Genomic DNA, 6,287 nt, shown 5'->3' on the forward strand with positions numbered 1-6,287 from the left:
AACTCAGTGTTGAGGGGTCAAAGAGAAAGACTTTGAGAGAACATTAAGGCAATATTAAGAAATTCATGTTGCAGGTGAAAAGATTGTATTTGGCTAAATAAAGAGACCAGCTCCATGTTTTTGCTACCTTATATGATCTTGGGAATAATACTTAAATCCTTTGAGTACTTGAACCTACTTTCATCATCTACACAACAGAATTGATAATTTACTCCACAACACTATTGTAAGGACTTAAAGATCGCTGCTGGGGACAGGAATGAAATCTGCCGGAGAAGAGCCAAAAGCAAAAGAAACAGAAGTACATTTTTGCCTAAAGGTTAGGCTTGATCTAATCTTAATTCCATGGGAATTCCTATTCATGGCACACTTTATTAAAAATACTCTAGAGTTCTCCTGTAAGTTGAGCAATTATTAAACACATTTTTGGCATAAAAAATTAATTTACCTTTTTGAACAGTTAAAAACCAACAGATTTTCTTCTTTCAAACACCTAAAGGCTTCTTAGAAATGTGCCGTTATTCAAGGTCATATAGCATACTTGGAACTTAATATCATGTTCTGGAAAATTTTCAGGCTCAGATGCCATTTCATAGTTAACAGAGTTAAACTGATGAATATCACAAAACTCCATAAGAAAATTAGATTTATTTAGACTCTTCAAAACATTATTTTTCATTCTGGCTTAAAACAAAAATACATTCCTTAGAATTATAGCTTAATTTTTTTTAAATTGATTTGCCACTACAAGCCAATTAAATTTTTTTAAAATTTAGGCTAAAATTACTGCATTTAAGAGATTTAAAGAATGAGTATGATTTAGTTTAAAAGTATCAGAGAAACTATCAACAAATGGTCTTTCTCTGACTCTTTTAGTCCTAACAGCTAATATGTTTTGGAACATTTGGAGAATTTCATCAAGGCAGTAGTTCTTAGAAGAACATTTTCCTGACTTATTTTAACATTTTATATGATAAAAGTCCTGTTCACTCTCAAGGAAGTACTAACTATGGAGGGAAGAGGTCTTCGTCAATTAAAGGCACTTCACATTTCTGCATGACTAATAATAACAACATCTGAACTTAGGAAATTTCATTCTAATTAAAATAATGGTTTCTCTCAGTGGCCGTGTCACCTACTGGACAAGGCATCTATCTGTTGGGAAAAGTTTTGGCAATGAGCTTCATGGGGAACCACAAGGAAAATGTATGAGTGACAATGCAACTAAGACTCCCATTCCCATCCCAGCCTGCTGACCTGTCTCCAGGTCTTCCCCACCTCTGTCTTGTGCTAAAACAAAGGCAGAGAAGGCAGCAGAGGGTTCTAGAATTAAATCCTAGAAGTTGCACTTACTTATTTACTACTTACTACTGTGTGAACTTAGAACAGCATTTTAGTTTTTCTGCGCTCTTCCTCCCATATCATGGGAATATCTTTCTACCTCCTGTGGATGATCATGAAAAGTGTTACGGTAATGTAAGGGACCTGGCTTATTATAACAACACAACCACTAGATGTGTGTTGATAGATTTTGGTCTGTTCTTTGCTCAGATCAGTTCTCAGTATGATTAAAACATGCATTTTAAAGGCAGACATTATTCCTTCTTTCCAGGGTCAATTTACCTAACCTCAGAAGATGAAATATTATTTAATATGTACTTCAGGATCTGCTGTAAATATGCTATAGTGTTATCTACAAGAAAGATAGAAAACTAAACTAGAAATATCCATGCTGCTAAGGAGATTATAATTCATAGAAGAAGAAATGAGTGAATTAGTTTATCTTTAGAGGTATAGCAGGAAGTGGCACTGTGGCTCACTAGCCTTGAGTACAAAAGCTCAAGAACAGCACCCAGGCCCTGAATTTGAGCCCCTTGACCAACAACAACAATGACAACAAAATTCAATAGAGGCATAGCATACATTTATATAAAGAAATGCCATAAATATCCTAGGTAGATTAGAGAGAGAGAAAGAGAGAGAGATTATATATAATGTATATTATATAAACATAGATTCATTCCTAGCAGTTTTTCTCCATAGATTAGTCATTTGGCATTGATCATACCTAGTGCCAGATGTGTTAAGTAAATGCCAGGTGGTAAGTACCGCTTACCAAGCCCACCTTCTTTACCAGGCACTATGCTATGAATTTAGAACATGTTATCTTATTTCAACCTCAGAGCAAACTTATGAGGTAGGGTTGTTATCCGCATTTTACAGGTGAGGAAATTCAGGTTCAGACAGATTAAACAATAGGGTCCCAGCCTTGACAATTCTATCCCAATTGATAAAGTTGAGATTGGAAATGCAAGTCTATTTTCCTCTAGGCTTTTTCTTCTCAAAACTTGATTTTTTGCTACTTCACTTTTATGTATTTCATACTGTGCCAGTCACTTTTTCCTTGCTATGCCCAAATAACATAGGACATAGAAACAACTTAAAAGAGGAAAGGTTTATTTTAGCTTATTGTTTCAGAAGTTTCCATTTCGATTCATCTGGCTCCCTTGTTAAGGTCCTGTGCTAAGGCAAACACTATTTGGTAGGAAGAAATAGCAGAGAAAAGTCCTCACTTCTTGGGAAACTGGAAGCAGAAAGAGTGCAGGACAGGGAAAGATTCATCCTTCAAAGGCAAGCCCCCTTTGACCCATTTCCTCCAACCAGGCCCCACTTTCCAATGGCACCTTCCACTATAAACTCATCAGTGGATTTGTCTGTTGAAGATGTTAGCACTTTTTTTATTTCATCTCCTCTCAATAACACAATCAGCTAGGGAACAAGTCTTCAACACATGAGCCTTGAGAGAAGTTTCTTACCCAAATCACAACTCATACTAAAATTCATAGAGTAGATGTACCAAAATACTTATTCCTAAATGATTATAAAGAAATAAATTGCTGCTCTGGTGAAGCTCTTTCCACATGCTCTTTGATTTAGTATAGAATTTTTCCTTTCTCAGCTAAATGAGATTGGATAGCAAACATTGGGTCCTTTTGGCAGTCCACTTTTGGGGGCCACTTGAAATGCCTTTTCCTGAGGCCTGTAGCATATCTTTTTATTTCTCTTTCATACTGTTCTTCATTACATAAAGCATTTACTAAGCACTTGTTGGGCCCTTTAGAGATGTCTCTTAATGATCTTATATAAGTATAATTTAGGGCTATGAGTAAGGTTGAAAAAGTCCATGCTATTTTTATGATTGTTGGTAGAGAAAAAGAATGCTATGCAAGTCTGTGAGCCATAAAACAAGACGGTAGCAAGGACACATTTCCAGCCCTAGAGGTCATTGTATGTAAAAGAAAAAGAAAACAGAGCATCAAGTCTGTTTCCACAGAGTGAGACAAAGCAGGCTTGAAGAAAACGAGGATGAAGAACTAAAGGAAGAAAACAGCAGCAAAACCATTGTACTCTACATCTGAGAGAGAGAATATTTAAAATTCCTTGGACATATCCCTCTCTCCCCCAAAATTGGCCTGTTTCCATATCTTTGGGCAATAGCAGACAGCTTTATTTGGTAGTTTGGTGGAGATAAGAGTCTCATGGAGGGGGCATTGATGGCTCACACCTATAATCCTAGCTACCCAGGAAGCTGAGATCTGAGAATCACAGTTCAAAGCCAGCCTGGGCAAGAAAGTCCTTGAGATTTTTTTTTTTTTTTGGGTTGCAGTAGTAAACTATTTTTATTGAAGAAAAATATATCTAAGCACTTAATTTCCAAAATAGTTTTTCACCTAGGCAGCTATATCAAATCAATTTGTTTTGTGCCCAGCTATGCAGGGGACCAAAAAAAATGGCCATGTATATTTACCCAAATGTTTACAAACAAGACCACAGCTACCAGCATAACTACGTTTATTGTAGCATTATTTACCATAGCTAAGATATGGAACCAACCCAGATGCCCCTCAGTAGATGAATGGATCAAGAAAATGTGGTATATATACACAATGAAATTCTATGCCTCCATCAGAAAGAGTGACATTGCCCCATTTGTTAGGAAATGGAAAGGCTTGGAAAAAATTATATTAAGTGAAGTAAGCCAGGCCCAAAGAAACATAGGTCCCATGGTCTCCCTTATTTGCAATATCTAGTATATGTCTGAGTCAAGCAGAAAAGGTCAGATAAGGTGATGCTAGGGAAATGAACCCCAAGATAAGTATTCAAATGTTTTCTTTTCTTTCATGCAATTGTTTCTAACACATTTATAAGATGATTTCTTTGTTGCTTTGTATGTCCCTCCCCCACAGTATAACCCCTGCTTTCACTGTATTTGATGTCGGTATAATTTGTGGAGGGGAAGGGGAAAAACAAAGCGTTTAAATAGGGATACAGGTGGATCCATTGCAACAATGACATGTACAAGTCGTTATGTCGAAAACGAACTTTATAACTTTGGTCGGGGGAGTGGAGGGGGGGAGAACGGGGAGGATTGGGGGGGGCGGGGAGAGGATAGGAAGGGATGGGAAGGGGAAACAAAGGAGGAGGCAACAATGCTTGATAAGAAATGTGCTCATTATCTTGCCCATGTAATTGTAACCCCTCTGTACCGTATTTTCACAATAAAAAAAACAAAAACAAATTATAAGTCCTGAAAAAGTAAAAAAAAAAAAAAATGGCCATGTAAAGCAATCATAATGATCACTGAGGGAAACTGTTCCATGGCTTTTAATTATCTGTCAAAACATTAATATTTTGTACAATTTTTGTGCTGCAAAATATTTCTGTACTCACAGTAAATACCCTTTAATGTGAAAGTCTATTCCCACCCCTAGGGGCACAGGTACCCTTTTCCTCAGTGTTGGTAGGGAAACATGCAAACTCACTTGTTACATTAACTCAGGCTTATAGCTGACTGCTAAAAAATGACTTCTCTAAGCACATAAAACACTACTATACTAGTACATACTGAGGTGGTTTCTGCATCTTTGACAATCTTGACAGAATTTTAAAAATGGAGGACCTTGAAAGAACCCATAAGTTTGATACTACAAATGATGTTTATTAGGAATGATTTCTCCTCCTTCAATTTCTATTTGCTCATAGAGCCCCTTGCGGTCACAGCGGCATTCAGCCCCACATTTGGTACAGCCACAGGCGGGGCATGCGTAGAAACATCCTAAGCAGTCTTCAGCCAGGCAGTCGGTCCATCCCACTGAAAATCAGGAGGCCTTGGCTATTGTAGACCTTACTCTTGGCTGGTATCACTTGTCTGTCTCAACCAGCAGTTGAACTCTTTGTAAGTCTCCTTTTTTCTCTTTTTCCAGTTTCCGGAGCAAATTCAGTTTGCTTCCCCGGGTTGGTAAAAAAGCAGTGACCTCAATGCGTTAGCAGTTCTTCCATCCAGTTCAGGTTTCCGTCTCTGTTGGTCATCAGAATCAACATCTACACTTCCACTGATTATCTGGGTACATTTTGGACAAAGCTTCCAACCAGGTACGAGCTGTCTTCCAAATTTGGCGCTCAGAAAAGTGTCATCATCTAAGTTAATTACATTCTTTTTTTTTTTTTTGGCTAGCTTTTTGTGTATGTTAAATGGGTCACAATATGACTTCTGCAAATCCTCAAATCTGTCAATGTAAATTTTTACAGGATGAAAGCAGATTCTGATGTTCCCAGAAAGTGTCATTCCAGTTCTAAGTTGAAGTAAAAGCATATCATTCAATGACAACTCTTGCAAAGGCTTGAAACCTGTATAACGAGTGTAGTAGGTTTTATGGCACTCATTTGTGGTACAAAGCTGGACTCCAACTGAACATGGGTCCATCATTCTTGATTCTCACAAATTTAACTTGTTTTGTCTAGTGATCTCTCTTAAAGATCATGTGCTGATCACTCTTTTTTTTTATTTTTATTATTTTTTTTAATTTATTTGTGAACATACTGTACAGAGGGGTTACAATTACATGGGCAGGATAATGCGTACATTTCTTACCAAGCATTGCAGCCTCCTCCTTTGTTTATCCTTCACATCCCTTCCCAGCCTCCCCCCTCCCCACCCCCAGTCCCAATCCTTCCCCCCCCCCCCACCCCGCACCAACATTGTAAAGCTCGTTTTCGACATGACAACTTGTACTTCTCATTGTTGCAACAGGTCAACCTGTATCCTTAAACAACTGGTTTTTCCCCATCTCCTCCACAAGTTATACTGACATCAAATATAGTGAAAGCAGGGGTTATACTGTGGGGGAGGGACATACAAAGCAACAAAGAAATAATCTTATAAATGCGTTAGAAACACATGCATGAAAGAAAAAAACATTAAAATACATATCTAAGGGTTCATTTTC

General features: G+C 37.6%; 1 pseudogene across 1 annotated transcript; it reads right to left on the minus strand.

Moving 5' to 3' along the window:
- Nucleotides 1–4,863: 4,863 nt before the first annotated feature.
- LOC122110199 lies at nucleotides 4,864–5,836 on the minus strand (annotated as a pseudogene). The gene has a single exon (XR_006147850.1). The product of XR_006147850.1 is annotated as an ARL14 effector protein-like (transcript).
- Between the last annotated feature and the right edge of the window lie 451 nt (nucleotides 5,837–6,287).

This window comes from Dipodomys spectabilis, unplaced genomic scaffold (genome assembly GCF_019054845.1).
Source record: "Dipodomys spectabilis isolate Male_0828 unplaced genomic scaffold, ASM1905484v1 ptg000002l, whole genome shotgun sequence".
Taxonomy (NCBI): Eukaryota; Metazoa; Chordata; class Mammalia; order Rodentia; family Heteromyidae; genus Dipodomys; species Dipodomys spectabilis.